This window comes from Hesperophylax consimilis, chromosome 6 (assembly GCF_061612785.1).
Source record: "Hesperophylax consimilis isolate HC1 chromosome 6, BYU_Hcon_1.0, whole genome shotgun sequence".
Classification (NCBI taxonomy): Eukaryota; Metazoa; Arthropoda; class Insecta; order Trichoptera; family Limnephilidae; genus Hesperophylax; species Hesperophylax consimilis.
In genome coordinates, this window is record NC_142841.1 from 38,256,655 (window position 1) to 38,273,873 (window position 17,219).

At 35.4% G+C, this 17,219-nt stretch overlaps 1 non-coding gene across 1 annotated transcript; it reads right to left on the minus strand.

Moving 5' to 3' along the window:
- Positions 1-15,893: 15,893 nt before the first annotated feature.
- On the minus strand, positions 15,894-15,966 carry TRNAY-GUA (transfer RNA tyrosine (anticodon GUA)). The gene has a single exon. It is a non-coding gene; the product is annotated as a tRNA-Tyr (tRNA).
- Positions 15,967-17,219: the final 1,253 nt, after the last annotated feature.

A 17,219-nucleotide genomic window follows, 5' to 3' on the forward strand; every position in this document is an offset into this window, starting at 1 on the left:
ATGTAACGTGAGCCATGTGCAAAGGGCATTCATGGCTTCGTTAAGATATTTGACGGCAAGAGGGATGATTTTGGATGATAAGAAGAAAGCTATGTCATCTGCGAACTCGATAATTTTTATTTGTGGGGGAATAGTGACATGCATATCATATGTGTATATATTATACAGTAAGGGGGACAATACATCGCCTTGTGGTAAACCCTTCCAAATAGACCTACTTTGAGGAGAAATATCTGGAAGTTCAATGAAAATTTTTCTATCTAGAAATAGATTAATAATTGATTGGACAAACATGGGGGGAAGGCCAAGGCCTAGAAGTTTTTTTTTCAGGATTGGGATGGAAACATTGTCAAAGGCGCCTTCTATATCTATAAAGACGGCAAGACAAACTTCCTGTTTAGAAATTGATAAATTAATATCAGTGCTGATGATGGCAAGGTTATCCTGAGTGGATTTTTTTTTCCTAAATCCAAATTGAGATGGAGAGAGAAGCTGTTTACTCTCGACAAAAAATTCTAATCGGTTTTTAATTAATTTTTCATAAAGTTTACTGAGGGTGGATGAAAGAGCGATTGGCCTGTAGTTGGATCCAAAATTTGGAGATTTGTTTGTTTTTAAAATAGGGATGATTATTTGAGAACTCCAGTCATCAGGCATTATACCAGTCTGGAAGATTTTATTTAAGATGCTTAAGAAGTGGTTTAGAACATTATCATTACTATTTTTGATTATGCTGTAAGGTATACCATCTCTGCCTGGAGATGAGTCCTTGACTGTTGATAAACAATTTTTTAGCTCAATTAAGGTGAATGGAGAGTCTAGCCAATGATTAGACATGGGAGTATTATAGATGGGCGTTATTTCATCTAAGTTAGGAACAGAAGGGGGGGCAATTTTGTCCAAGAATTCATCTATCCATTTAGAATGGGACGCTCGAGGAGATGGTGAACTGAAGGAGGATCGAAATCTTCGGATCATAGACCAAACTTCCGAAATTGGAGTGTTCGGAGATACTGAACTGCAAAAGTTGTACCATCCGGATCTTTTTTTTGACCTCAATACCCTTTTGGCATTGGATTCAGCGTTTTTGTATATAAGATAGTTCTCCATAGTCATATTGTAACGATAGGAAAGAGATTTAGCTTTCCGAATTCTTACTACTTTGGAACATTCCTCATCCCACCAGGGAGTTGGAGGGAGTTTTTTGAGAGATTTAGTTTTAGGGGGAGGATTTGATTTATTTATTGCAGTTATGAGCATTGATTTGAAGTTATTATAATCATCTTTGACGGAAAATATATCGGTGGCGGGTGAATTTAGTAGGAACTTGTCCATATGAGAGTTAAATTCATCCCATTTGGTGTGTTTCGTTTTAATCTTTGTCAAAATATGAGACTTGTCCGATTGGAAAGAAGTTTGATAAGTAATGATGATCGGGAAATGATCACTGGAGCAAGGGTCGGGGGACACCACCCACGAGGAGAGAGAAGCCAGACTAGTAGAACATATCGAGAGATCTACTGCACTGGGGTTTGTGCTGGGGCGTGAGATCCTAGTAGGAGATCCGTCATTCAAAAGGAAAAGGTTGGATTGATCTAGGAAATCCATCACACTTCGACCATCTCGGTCGGAGAAAGCAGAACCCCAGACGGGGGAATGGGCATTAAAATCGCCTAATATAAAGAAAGGAGGGCTTAGTTGACTTACAATTTGCAACCAAGTTTGTTTATTGAAGTGGGCTGTTGGGGGAAGATAGACTGAAATAAAGGATGTGTCCTTTATTTTAGCTGCAACCATTTGGAAGTCAGCATTGGGGGGTTTGATATTATTTATTGGGGAAAATGATATGGATTTTTTAATAAAAAGGGCAGCACCGCCACCCAAACCTTCCGGGCGATCGTCGCGGAGACAGGAATACCCTCCCACATTAAAGTGGGTGGATGGAGTAAACCAAGTCTCCGAGATAGCAGCCAAAGAAATAAAGTTGGAATTTAATAGGTTAAGGAGATCAGATTTGTTAGAAATAGCACTTCGGCTATTCCACTGAAGTATTCTGACATCCTGAAGAGCCATTTTGAATAAATGATTTTAATGTGGAAATAATAGTAGCAGCGTTGGACGGTAGATTACTTTGAGAAGAAATAAGTTCAATTAGAAGCATAATAAGAGTTTGGATAAATGAAGAATTGTCTTGGGAGAGTTTTTCAGAAAGTTTTAGAGAGTTCATTGAGGACGGATTATAATTATTTGCACACCCATTTGTGGCATTTGAAAGAGGTGAACCATTGGGATTTAAGAGCAGTGAGTTGTGTTGTTGCTGATCGTATCCAGGAGCCGGTTTAGAGATAGCGTTTTTGTATGTGAATTTAGTTGAACGAGAAGAAGTTGTTGCAGTGGAGGGAAGAGGGTTGGATGAGGAGTTGCTGGATAAAGCCTCAGCAAATGATTTTTTGACAGGCGGGAATAATTTAGAAGCCTGCAGAAAAGACAAGTTCTGAGAGGCCATTGAAATTTTAATATTTTTTTGGCGAGATTGTTCTGGGCAAGATGTGTTGATAGCTGTATGTGAGCCTGAGCAGTTAAAACATTTAGGTGAGGAGGAAGAAGGACATTGGTCAGCTGCGTGGTTTTCTCCACATTTAAAACATCTGGGTTGAGATCTGCATGCAGCTTTGGTATGACCAAAACGGCAGCAATTGAAACATTGAGTGGTGGGATATGTATACATTTCAACTGGTAATGAGTTGAAGAATAAATATATATGGGAGGGAAGAGATTGACCTTCAAAGGTGATAACAACAGATTGGGAGGGCTTCCAGGTAATTATACCCTCAGAGGAGTCCTTGTAATTTAGCCTCCTGGCTTTTATGGGATTGCCAATGTGTTGGGGGGTTGAAAGTGAAGACAGAATTTCTTCGATGGACAGATCGGTCGAGATACCTCTGACCAGGCCCATGCGAGTGACATTGAAAGTAGGGATATATGCCTTGAACTTTGAATTAGATGAAATGAAGATATTTTTGATGAAACTGTTGGCAGCTGGCCCTGAGAGGAATTCGACGGAGATTCGGAAGCGACCCTCGGCTTTTACACCTCCAGGTTTGATTGAAAGATTCTTGCTATTTGATAGGAATTTGCCAAATTCAAGAGGGTGGATGGTTTTTCCTTGCTCAGTTTTTTGGGCGTATGCTATGAATGGGCCACGGGAATGAGGAGAATAAAAGTTTGTTGGAGGAAGTTGAGAAAGTGCTGGTGGGGACAGTGAAGTCGAAGGCGAGTCAAGTTTTATTGGGGAAGAAGGAGTAAATTTCCTTTTTTTGGTAGAAGTCAATATGACAGAATCACTGTCAGAAATTTCTACATTTTCCCCGTCTGGGGGGTCTGGAGAGGGATCTGGGGGCTTTGTAGGGGGTCCAGGAGGGAAATCTTCCTCCATTATTCACAACAGTAAACAACTACAATAATAGTATGAAAAATGACAGAAGTACAAAAGTTTATAAATATCTGGAAATCAGCAGCAAAAAGTGACTCCTGGAAGATCAGGAGGGAGAAGAAACCTCAAGGCACAACACACTACACTTTTTTTTGCCAGAAAACAAAAAAGAATGGTAAAAAATTAATTTTAGATAGAGCAAAACAAAACAACTGATGACAGCCAAATGTTATTGTTGCAATCCTGCAATAAATAGTTCTAAAATAACATTTTTTGATAAATTGTCAGAATGGCGGTTTTGCGTGCCTAGTAAGAAATAATTATTTTAGTGTTTACTGAACATCTCAAAACGAAAGTTTTTGAGATAAAGTTCTAAGTAGAATTTCATCGCATAATGTTTTCATTACTAAGAAACTCCCCAAATATAAGAAACAAGACAAAATTACAAATTTCATTTTTTACGTTTTTCTCATTTATATTTTGAGTTGTTGCTTACTAAAAACAATATCTAGGATCTAAAAATCTGTTCCACAAGATTCTGCTTTCTAAAGCGGTTGAGATTATTTTTCAATAGAATTCATTTAATATTTTCGCAGGATCCTAATTAAAAATAGAATATTAATTTAAAATCTCCACTCTGATTCTACGATCCCGTTCCAGAAGCAGTTTGACCTCGAGAGGTGAAAGTGGGAAGGAGAGAGGATCTCCTTTGGGGTAAGTATAAAAATATCTATATCTTTTATGTTCTACTAATCTCCGTATATTTGGTAATATTACGATTTTAACATGTACCTACGTGTTACGTCATATGTACGTAAACGATACTAACGAAATCCGAAAAGAATAATGAAACACATTCAACAAAATCTATTATCTCGATCCAACCGTAGTTTTTTAAATTGATACATTGAGTTTACGTAGACAATTTTCAGATGCGATTTTGCTGTATAAAATTGTAAACAAAATAACTGACCGTTCTGAATTATTAAAAAAAAGGAATTAAAAGTGGCTACGCGACAAACGCGTTCGCTCGAAAATGCTCAAATAACCTGACAGTATTTGAAAATCTCCTACTCCCACCACAGTAAGCTGAAAATGTTGCTTGTGTTGTGATGGAAGACTTAGCCAGCCGAGGAATTGAACACACTACTCCTGGGCGGGACCCAATCCCGATGTCAACTCAGCCACCATAAAACAACATTAAATAACAATCAATTGCGATGGAATTTGGGAGGCTGGATCGGGTACCACCGCACCGTGAACCATTTATTGGATAAACAACACCACTGCCATAGGTCACCCCAAGTGGTTCGTAACGTTTGATGACTTCGCAGGGGTTCATAGCGTGATGTTTGTGAGAGACTGAGAGACTGGTTAAGGGTGGATTTTTGACCTCTCCAGCCAGAATCTCGCAACCAATGGCCTTGTACTTTAGTTGGAGGGATGGATTCACACGTCCGTCACTCCTGGAAACACTGACCCCCAGATTCCTACTCACCCCTCATAGCTTTTTTCCTTATCAGAACTTTTTCTCCTTTCTTTCCCTAAAAAGACCTTTCACACAGCATCCCTTAAGATGACATAGGCCGTGAAGTTTTTTTATTTCCTCAAAGAGGCGTGGAGTAAATAAAAAAAGACGTTCTCTCTGATACAGAGGTCTTTTATTATAATTAAAAAAATATATTTGAAATCACCACAAAAAACGTAGCTATCCCAGCTAAACCAAACTGCATTCAATATAATGATTGTACGGGACGTAAATAATAAGCAACGGCACACATCAGTCCTCAACCTGGGTAATGATTTAAGTAAAACACCGTGAGGTGTTCTATCCAAACCATCATAAAAGAATGACGATTCGAATCGAAATTCACATTTTAATTACAAGTATTGTACTGGTATACAGAAAGTACAAAGGGGTGTAGCTTATAGGTACTTCCTATTTTTTACAGCCAAACCAATTCACAAGAAATAATAATATGTATTTCAATACAGTCGGCAAAAAATAAGTCGGCAATAAGGCAAAAAACAGTCGCTTCAGCAGCTTACAAAACCTACATTTCTACAATAGAATCCGGTATACAGCATAATGTAAAAAAATATGGTCCTACGTCAATTCTCAAAGAAAATCTCCTGCCATCCCTGATCATATGAATTACGGTGAAAAAACTGCTAATGACAGTAGAGGAGTAGCCAACTTATTTTCTGAGTATTTTGGATCTGTATTTTCGAATGCTCAACCTACACATACAAGCAATGCCAGTCTTTGCTCTAATTCAAATAGCATAATCAACTCAATCGAGATCAATGAAGACATCACATTCAAATACCTTAAGTCCATTGATATCAAAAAGGGGCCAGGGGATGATCAACTTCCAGGGATCTTCATAAATTATTGTAGTAAACAATTGACACCCCCCATTTTTGTTATTTTCAAACTATCGCTATCTGAAGGAACATTTCCCGACAAGTGGAAAACAGCCTTGATTACCCCAATATATAAAAATGGCAGTAAAAATGATGTCTCGAACTATCGACCTATATCCAAATTATCAATACTAAGTAAAGTATTGGAAAAAATTGTTTACGATCAATTATATTCTACTATCTCACCCTCACTCTTAAATAATCAACACGGCTTCATGAAAAATCGCTCCACAACTTCAAATCTTGCATTTTTTACAAATTTTCTTCATGCTCAAATGGATATGCGATGCCAGGTAGATGCCATTTATACGGATTATTCTAAAGCATTTGACCGTGTTAATCATTATATTCTTTTACAAAAGTTATTAGGTCTAGGAATTCACGGTGACCTCTATAGATGAATCGCATCATACGTCAATAATCGGCACCAAATCACGGTTGTCAATGGTTTTGCATCTTGCTTAACGGAAATCGTCTCAGGTGTGCCCCAGGGGTCGCATCTTGGACCACTCTTATTTAATATTTATATAAATGACATTTACGTTTGCTTTAAAAATAGTTACTTTGTTTTATACGCGGATGACATAAAAATTTATAAAGCTATATAGTGTTTATCCGATTGTATGGAATTGCAAAGCGATCTTGATAATTTGTCCATATATAGTGAATCAAATTTATTGTCCTTAAACATATCTAAGTGTCACTCGATTACATTTACTAGAAATAAAAACAAAATCATCTATCCATACAACTTGAATAACAAACCTTTACAACCTATGTCTACGTGTAAAGATCTAGGTGTTTACTTAGATAGCAAATTAATTTTTGACAAGCATATTGAACACATTATTTCAAAATTTTACAGAATGCTAGGTTTCTTACTAAGAATATGCAAAGTTTTCAAAAGTGCTAAGACTCTGAAAATGTTGTTTTGTTCATTGGTCAGAAGTCCACTGGAGTATGCTTCCACAATATGGAATCCTCAATATAAGGTATACATAGATTTAGTAGAAAGCATACAGAATAAATTTTCGAAACATTTACTCAAGAAATACAACAATACTACAAATAATATGTTAACTTTACAAAAAAGACGCACATTGTCAGACCTGTTGTTTCTACATAATCTGCTAAATAATAAAATAGATAGTCCCGAATTGCTATCCGTCATTGGTTTAAATGTTCCAACGAGGCGTACCAGGCACACTACACTATTTCATATTGAAGCCAACAATACCAATGCAGCAAACAATTCAGTTATTACTCGCGCAATCACAACATACACCCATTACGAAAAATTACTACATTTAGACATGATTCCTTTCTAACATACAAAACTAACTTATTAAATTTCTTAGCATGACATATTTCAAAAATATTTTCACATCATTTTTCAAAACTCCTATTTATTAACAGTCAATTACAATTAGTGAGCTTATTATAATTCTTGTTTTCAATTCATTTATTATTTATTATTTTTATTATTACCCACACACTTCCTTCCTTTTATAACAATCTCAGGCGAAATTACGTAATGATATTTTATGGACATACGTAATAGGTACTACAACTATGTAATAACTAAAAATATCTAATTGTATCTAATTTTACTGTGTATGTCTTAACAAATAAATAAATAAAAAAAAAAAAAAAAAAAAAAAAAATACGACTGGGATTTAAAACGCAGATAGAAAACTGATACAATCGGAATCCTTTCAGCGATAATTTCAGATTGGAGCACATTGTGCATCATCGCTCTATACGATACAGCAAATGGCGTAGACGACTGCTGAAGCAGTGGCCAGTTCAATTGGTAGCCAGCAGGAATTGGCCAGCCTCAAGGCTTCAGCATCAATGGCCAATTCAGTCGGTAGCCAGGAAGAATTGGCCAGCCTCTAGGTTTTCAGCATCAATGGCTAATTCAGTTGGTAACCAGGAAGAATTGGCCGGTCTCTAGGTTTTCAGCATCAATAGCTATTTCAGTCAGCATCAATGCAGCATTGATTGGCCAGCCTCTAGGTGATAAGCGGCAGTGGGCAGTTCTGTCGGTAGCCAGCAGGTATTCGTCAGCCTTTAGATTGTCAGCATCTGTGGCTGGTTCAGTCGGTAGCCAGGAGGAATTCATCAGCCTCTAGGTTGTCAGCATCAATGCAACAGGGATTGGCCAGCCTCTAGGTGATCAGCGGCAGTGGGCAGTTCAGTCGGTAGCCAGCAGAAATTCATCAGCGGCGGTATGGTCATTTGATTATAAGAGCCGGCACACGGAGTCGCCCCATTATTGTAATGATGACAGATGTGTCTGGCTCAGCTGATAAAGTGCCGGCCGTAAATAGCTCGTTGCAAATAGTTATAATCTTTAGAATGCTTGTGCCATGATGGAGGAACAGAAGCGACTACAGATTTCAGTTGACACTCAGGAATTTATAATTTTTAAATTATAATTAACAGATCGCGTTTTAACTGGAGGTGTTCCGTCCACTCGTGTTAATTTTTGAAACTTGACTGCCAATACTTTGTTTAAATGGCCTATTTATAATGTCTTTCTAGCAGCGTTTGTGTGACGTCAACTTGCAAAAACATGTTTACGTTTTTCAAAAGGCAGGTATTTGCCAATAATAATTTCAAAAAAGATAATATAATATTATGAACAGAGGATGCTGGAAGAGGTCGGGAATGCTCTTTAAAGACTTTTTGATCATTTTCATCAAGAACATCAAGAAATCAATCGTTAAAGTCGAGTCATCTCAAGGATCTGAATAACAATATACGAGAATGAATTAAAATTACGTTAGAATTAAAGTGTTTTAAGGAATAGTTAGATGGCGTTTTATCTTTATTCAGTTTATTAGTTTTTTATGTTTGGTACTAACAGTAAAATGAATCGAAACTACCTAACTCTATGTATTTCACTGTCATTTTAAATATTCTCGCCTAACCATTATTTACTACGACTTTTATGCTATAGTAATATATTTCTAGCAACGTTCATTTTCCAAACACTTCTTCAAAAATACGTTCAGTAGCCGTTACCATTTACGTTGTTTACCTTTGTTTTTTTGGGGTTCAAAAACATGAGTTATATTGTAACGAATCTAAAAAAAATGTCGGTTGATTGTATCAAATTTCACAAAAAACATCAGTTGAACTGTACCAAATCTGTGAAAAATGTCGTTTGTTTGTACCGAATCTGAAAAAAACCGATTGGATTGTACCGAATCTAACCAAAAATGCACCCCTTCCCGGAAGGAACGTAGACTCAACCTTATAATAATAATAATAATAACATGGAATTTATATAGCGCAGTTTAGTGTCATTTCACTTCAAGTGCGCTTAACTACTCGTATAACAAACTTAAAAAAAATGGTAATTCAGTGTTAATAGTTCTTAAAATTATTCCTACAGTGTGCCTTACCCAATACAGATCTAATATTATAACACTAAATACACTGTTTATACAAAGTGATGACAAAACTTAGAATAACAATAACAGTAGGACAGGACAAAACACGAATATTAAAACTAAAACATAACATAAAACAGGAGGCAGTTTTTGCTCAGAAATGAGAATTTTCTGAGCAGACACTAAAAAGGTACAATAAGGAGACAACCGAAACCAAACAATTACCGGAAGTTTTAGAATATGGCTTATTATAAATATTGAAAAGAAGTTAAAATTTATAAATGGTAAGATTTTTCAAATAATTTTGTTTTTAAAGCTCGTTTAAATTCAGCCAAATTCTGGAGATTAGTAAGAGCTGAGGGAAGTCTATTCCAGATGAGAGGGCCTGTTACACTAAAAGAACGATCATAGTAAACAGCTCGATTTGACCTAGAAAGTTCGATTAGACGATTACTAATATCTAGATCTGCTGACCTTAGAGTAAGCTGTCTATTGCTTAAGTTTTGTCGGATACATAGTTCCGATATATATGCTGGCGCCATTCCTTGCAATGCTTTGAAGGTCATTAAGCAGATCTTAAACTCTATTCTTTCAGGGCATCGAAGCCAGTGAAGGCGATCCCTTAGAAGTGGGGTTATACGGCAATACTTAGATTCACCAAAAATCATTCTTGCCGCAGCATTAAAAACTGACTGGATTCTATTGATTTGTTTCTGAGGTAGGCCGGCATATGCACTATTGCAATAGTCCATACGTGAGACGACGAACGAATTTATGAGTGACTTTGCTCCATCAGAGGGAAGGCATCTCCTGATTGATTTTATCTGCCTTAAATGGAAAAAACCAGAACTCACAGCTTTTGAAATTTGCGATTCAAGAGAAAGAATATTGTCCATAGTGAAACCTAGAAATTTTATTTCTGCAGAAGGGATTATATCCGTATCCTGAATACGGATTGGACTGAAGTCAAGGAGAGCTTGCCTTCCAGGGGAAGCTATCCACATAAATTCTGTCTTTGTGGGATTTAGTTTAAGTTTATTGACAGACATCCAACTTGAGATTGTGTTAATGAGGCTAACCACCTGGTTTTTAAGGACGTCTTTTTCGTCCGGAGAACAAAACTTGAAAATCAAATGATCATCTGCGTAGCCTTGTGATTCAAAGCCAGCTGAGTGAATTAGTCGTTCAAGACGATTCGTATAGAGAATGAAGAGAATGGGGCCTAGGACAGAACCCTGGGGAACTCCAAATTCTATGGGAGTTTCAGGTGATGTACATTTATTGAAAGTGACTGAGGCTACTCGTCCAGACAGGTACGATGTCATCCATTGGAGTGCATCACCTCGAACGCCAAATTCGGTTTCAAGCACATTTAGTAAAATACTATGATCTACTGTGTCAAATGCCGCACTCATGTCAAGAACAGATATCAAACCCAACTTACCTGCTTCCATCCCGATGATCAAGTCTGAAACAACCCGCAAAAGAACAGTTTCCGTTGAATGAAACCGTCGATAAGCGGATTGATTTTTGGCAAACAGACCAGCGGAGTTCAAGTACCCCACTAATTGTTTGGCAACGATTTTCTCAAGCAGTTTTGATAGGAATGGTAGGTTGGATATTGGCCTGTAATTATCTGTATTATCAGTATTAAGATTTTGTTTTTTTATTATTGGAGTTATAATTGATTTTTTAAGTGATCCCGGTACAAGTGAATTTACAAGAGACTTCCGGATAATTTCGGTAATTACAGGTGCTATATCCGGGAGACATTTCTTTAAGAGCCAGGTCGGTATGGGGTCTTGAGCGCATTGCTTGTTTGGGCAAGACTTCACAGCACGTACGACATCTTCTTCAGTTACTGCTGCAAAAGTAGTGAAGTTACCAGTGAGCGGAGTTGTTGCTGCGACAGAAGGCAATCCTACCCCACCGAGAGCCCGAATTTTTTCGACTTTACTCCTAAAATATGTCGCAAGACTATCCGCTTCATTATCTTATAGATAATGAATAACATTTACTTTTTGAAAACCACCGGAAACAAAAACACCCTTCTTTACAGAGCAAAGACTGCATAGATTGTAGGGTGCTAAGAAACACAACCTTTTCTTTATTTATAAATAAGGGCGTGGTACTTATCTGTACAATACAAAGCGATAAATTGTTTTCAAAAGGGGACGAATTTTCTGATAAATAAGTTATTCAGGATTCAAGAACACAGTTACGTTATTTTATGCTTAATAATATTTACTTTATTTTTTATGTAAATACCGAACAAGAGCCCAACCACCTAGAGCCAATACAAGTATGGCAACCCCTATTGGGGTATCCTGTGAGAGTAAAAGCAGTGGGGAGGTCAAGGAGAGGGGGAAAAGGAAGATAGGGAAGTACCCGACTATTCAGATCTGGTAACCAAACATGGATAGTGCCTTTTTATGTTATTTGTTTTTGGGGTGTTATGCCGTGTTGCGCCCCACCCAAAAATAAATAACAAAAATACTTTTGGCCGTGAAAATCTTAAATCATATATGGAAAACGCCATTTCAAGCAACGTTTCAATTATAAATGATGGTCCTACATTAGGGCGATACTAAGAGTAACTTTCACTCTGTAATGTGTCGCAAATATACCTTATATTATTTTAAATTACAAAATTTTGAAATAACACAAATCAATCAAGAAATCATTTATATTTTTCACTTGATAAATGGTATATAAATTTTATTTTTAAAAAATATTTAAGAACAACTAAAGAAAAGTAAAAAAAAAAACTCATTAATTTCGATGTGTAACTGTGAAATTGTGAAATTTTGTTCAACTGTACTAAACCATTTTTCAGAATAGCAACCATGCAACAAACAATTTTACGTGTGTAATTTTGGCGTTTAAATGGATTACATAAATACACTATGTATTTTATGCTTTTTTCTTTATTAATGTCCTATTTTTCTATTTCTGTTCTTATTCAAAACTAAATACTTAATTACAAAACTCTAGCAAACCTTAAAGATAATTTAAAGAAAACGCAAACGTGTCATAGTACGTATTTTCCTGTTCTTTTTTGGTAAAATATATAAATTACTCTTTATCGCTTTCTTGCACCTGTTTTTAATTCGCTTTTTTCTATACAAACCCAGTTAAAACAAATAAAATTGGTGGATATGTGGAAGCTTAAGGTTCTGCTCCCAACAAGTTGTCACATAAAGAAGTCAATTGATGAAATAAAACAAAATTGTCTTATGTCAAGCGGAACTTATTGGATTAGTTTTTTTAACAATATTTATCGATATACCATTGCACAAACTTACGAAGATAATATTTGTTTGTAAAAATGTTGTAAATAATAATTTGAATAGTGTGGTACATTTTCAACCTAGAAGTTATACAACATTTTTTACATCGTTATTTAGTACATAAATTCAACAACCGAAGAGGACGATTAACGCTTTCGAATTGTTGAAATTATCCACGGGTTTTTGTAAAATTACTGTAAAAGACAAGGTATGGTCCAATTTATATTTAAACGACGAAAAGTAAATAAAAGTTGGTACCATTTTCTGGTTCTGACACGAGAACAATTTATTTAAATGTACGGTGCGGTTCTCTTTTAAATCAAGAAAAGTTATTCTTTATTTGTTTCTCAAATGAGTATAAGCAAACTATTTAATAGTTAAAAGCTTCGTTGTAAGAAACTTTGAAAAGATTTGTTTTGTAAACACCCTGAGAGCTACATAGACCAAAATTCATTTTTCTCAATTTTTGCTTACGGAGTCATTTTTCTATAAACACAAACTTATTCCTTGGCAGCGTTTTGGTTTGATTTATACATAGATAAGTTGAGCAATAAATCAGAGAATTTCACTTATTTTCACACCAAAACGAATCTCGAACCGCCACGCCATTCAGATACGGTCTTCGAGTATTCTTGTTTATTCAGAGTCATTTCCGGTGGAAACTTGTCCCAGTGGGGTGGGGAGGTAGGGGCGGTTCTACTCCCCCTCCCCCGGAGGCCTCCGGACCCCCCCTGCAGTAAGACAGAAAGTTAAGAAGATTCCAGGCGATATGTTGGAGATCGGGAAACTTCCAGACTTTTACCTTTACCCAAAAAATTGCCACTGCCGGAAATTGGCTCTATGAAATTGTCTCTGAATATTTTATTTACTGTCGGCAAAACCGTCCAGATTTGTAAAAAACAATCAGCAAAAATTAGCTTGTGTTGAAATTTTTCTCACACCACTATAATTTTTTGTTATGCCACGGACCGTTATTTTTCAACTAAGCAACCCTAAGGATGGGTTGTTTCGGAGAATCTGAACAATTCATCAAATTTCAACGTTCATTTTCAAGTTCTGTGAAAGATTTTTTCAAGTTCTGTTTTTATTTAAGTTTTGTCAAGCAACTAGCCTACAATGGTATGAAAACAGAACTTGAATAAGTCTTTCACAGAACCCGAAAATGAACGTTGAAATTTGATGAATTGTTCAAATTCTCCGAAACAACCCGTCCTTAGTTTTCAAGTCTTTTTCTCCTGTTTGTATTTGACATTATAATAGAATGTTCAAAGGCCCAAAATATCTGAAAAAAGAAAAGCTCTGTATTTTTAATGAATTCTGCCAAACAAAAAATACCGACTGTATTATAGATAGTTTAAGTATTAAACAATCTTTTCAAATAATAAGGAATTAATATCTTCTTATTTTGTAGAACAGATCTAGAATAATTAGCTTGATTTTCTTTGTTAACTTTCGAACACAGCTTTTTGTCCAATGCAAAGAAATTACTTTTATGCAAATAATTTAACACGCTTCGGTAACAAATGGAATTTTGTTTTTAAGGCGAAATAATGCAAATCCGTGTGTTTTTTGATTTGTTGGTTTGAAAAATTGATACTGTGGGTAGAAAACCTCTTGGCCTTAAAAATAATCGAAGATTAAATAAATGATATTATGTAAATACAAAAAATAATTCCAACTTTCCTAGGAAAATATGATCAAACATACATTCTTATTAAATCCCAAAGCACATCTTAAAGTTTACGTATATTTAAGTGTTTACTGCTAAGCTTTTATTAAATACTGTTGTTAATTATAATGTTTTATCTTTAAATATAAAAGTCGATGTGTGCAAACATTGTCCAGAAGTTATTAAACTATAATGGTTATGATTAGTTTAAATGTAATTAAAAGCACTGAAAATAAAATAAATAAAATCTTTTCAGTAGACTTACAAATGTAAAATGTGTGCAAAAGTGCCTGGAAAGGTAATAAATTAATTCTCATTCTTAAAATAAATGTATTGTAAAATCTTATTTGTATTTTGGTACCTACCTTAACGTTACTTTAAAAAATCAAAATAATTGCATACTTTTATTGAATAATCTGTACAAATCTAATGCACAGCCGCAATATAGGCATGGTGAGTCTATTTTGCAGGTATTTCAATGGAGCGTGCATTTCAAGTGCGCAAAACTCGACGAACGGACAGCGGAATACCCGTTCACAGTTGATCTTGGGTCACGAGAACGGGTCGTTTCCATGACTCGTTTTTATTTTAAGGCCGCTCGAATGTGGAACGAGCTACCGGATACTATTATACCTCCTTCATATATTCCGGACCTTGTCAAAATTCTAATTAATAAGTCCCTTCCTACAACCTCTTCATTAACCCGCCCCACAACGCGGCCCAACCGGTGGCAATTCAATTCCCCGTCATGGATAGAAGCACTGTTGTTAGGTGTTACATAATATTTTTTAATTAATTACCCGTTTAATTTAAAAATTCATAATAGTTTAATAAAACTGTTTTAATTAAGTTTTTAATTAAATTAAATTTTTGTATTTCCGACAAATCATTCCAGTGTGCGGCTATTAAAGTAACTGGATGTTAACAGGTTTGACGAGGACTTGCTTTTTATTGGTCGTTATGTCTCGTAAGTATTTTATAACCCCACATTAAATGGCGGGATCCTTCCGATTTCGAAATAATTTTTGACTAGTGGATCGCCTTAAAGGTACACTTAAAACTATTCATAAAATGCTCGTATTATACATGGCTAGGTACTTAAAAAAAAAACTTTTTTAAATTCATGATCAAATCTCTTAAGAAAGGCATGAAAACACAATATCCAAAGGAATCACCGAAACAATATTGTATCTGTATGCCTTCCTTTGAAGAATTCAGAATTTGAGACCAATTTTTTTTTAAATATTATCAATTTCCACATTCAAACTAAAATAAAAGTTTTTTTAAGTTCGTTTTCAAAGTTAAATAATTTCTCCAAGTTTGAATTTTGTAAGCCTACCAAAACTACCATAACCCGAGCGGTAAGAAGTAGATGGGTGCGTGACGTCATATGTACCCTGCACGTCTACCGGGGGTAGTACTGGTTTGTATGGAGATTTTTTTTATTCTTCTTTAAGGAATTCATGTATATTTCTGCATCTTTAGTTATTATATCGTCGGTACAAACTTAACACGGAGTATCACTGAACGTCAGATTTCGTTCGACCAATCATGGGAGTAGTAGAGTATAGCTTTGAAATCACTGTTCAATAACAATTTATACTATTTTACAAGCAATAATTATTAGCCTGAAACACTCATCCACATTGAAAAATCTTCTGATAAAAGATACATGACGCCAACGGGACTTGAACCCGTGTCCTTTCGATTTACGGTCGACAGCTCTGACCATTGAGCTATGGCGGCTTAATTGTTACCCTTAATTGGCCACTGAGCTATGAGCTATAGCGAAATAATTGTTACCCTTTGTGCTATGCATAAAAAATCTTGTCTTAAAAATTAGTTTACCAAAAAAAATATTAATTAACAATTTATTCATTCCAAGAGTAAAAATATGGAATTATATATGTATTTTCTGAAACGGTGTTTTTTGATCTACATGAACATATTTTTCAAAAGTCAAATCTTAATATAAATAAACGCCAACTGTGAACGAGCAGTTTGTGATTAGTTTTTACGAAACTACGGTATTTAATGAGTAAAGAAAAAAATGATAACGTTGTACTATGCATGCAATATCTGGGTAATATTATTTTACTGATCGTTTTTGTTTGCTGTTTTTAATACACGGTGTTTATTCAAATTTAAATTTCCAATTCCTGTATGTAAATTTCGATACCCGGAGCCTCTAATAATTTTTCACTCTCCGGCCACATTTTCATGAACATCATTTTAGATTACTTGTTTACCTTAAACACACCCCACATTATTAATAAACCTTAATTACTGCGTAATGGTTTTCGAGAACGAACCTGCATAATCTCTGTGGCCTTGCCATGATGTACAGAAATTACATAATATATTAAACTATAATTATTTACGAGGTAAAATCTACTCCCTCTGCTTATTTTCTAAATAAAGCGCGATGGCTTGAATTATTCCAAAAAAATATAACCATTAAAAGCAGTCAATGAGCAACGACAAGTCTAAGTTTGTCATCCTTAGCACGTTATCCGCATAATGCATTCAATGCAATCCGCATTCTATGGTCAGTTAGCGATATTTGCGAGCACGTTCAGCATATTATTTCGACAGTCGGTAGATAAAAGCCGCCGCTTTTCGGCATAAATAAACTTCGATCATCTTTTTGAATAATGTCGTTCGTTATGTAAAATAACTAGCTTATTAAAGAACTAAGACGAACTAGAAAAGGTATTTAAACTGATAGAAATTGTATTCGCGATCATTTTATAAAGTTCCAGCAAAGTTGTTCAAATATCTATAGTTACGGCTTAAACTAATTAACTCCCTTTTTAATGTCAAAAAGAACATGCGGACTGCAAATGTATTTTAATTCAACATTGTCAATTAATTAGTATTTTAATTTTTATGTAGACGTTGTCAGTCCTTAGAAAGGCAGATCTCCTAGTGATTCCATCGTATAATTTTTTCTTATTTCATTATTTATCAATATCGGTTTGGTTATCGACAACGCAACA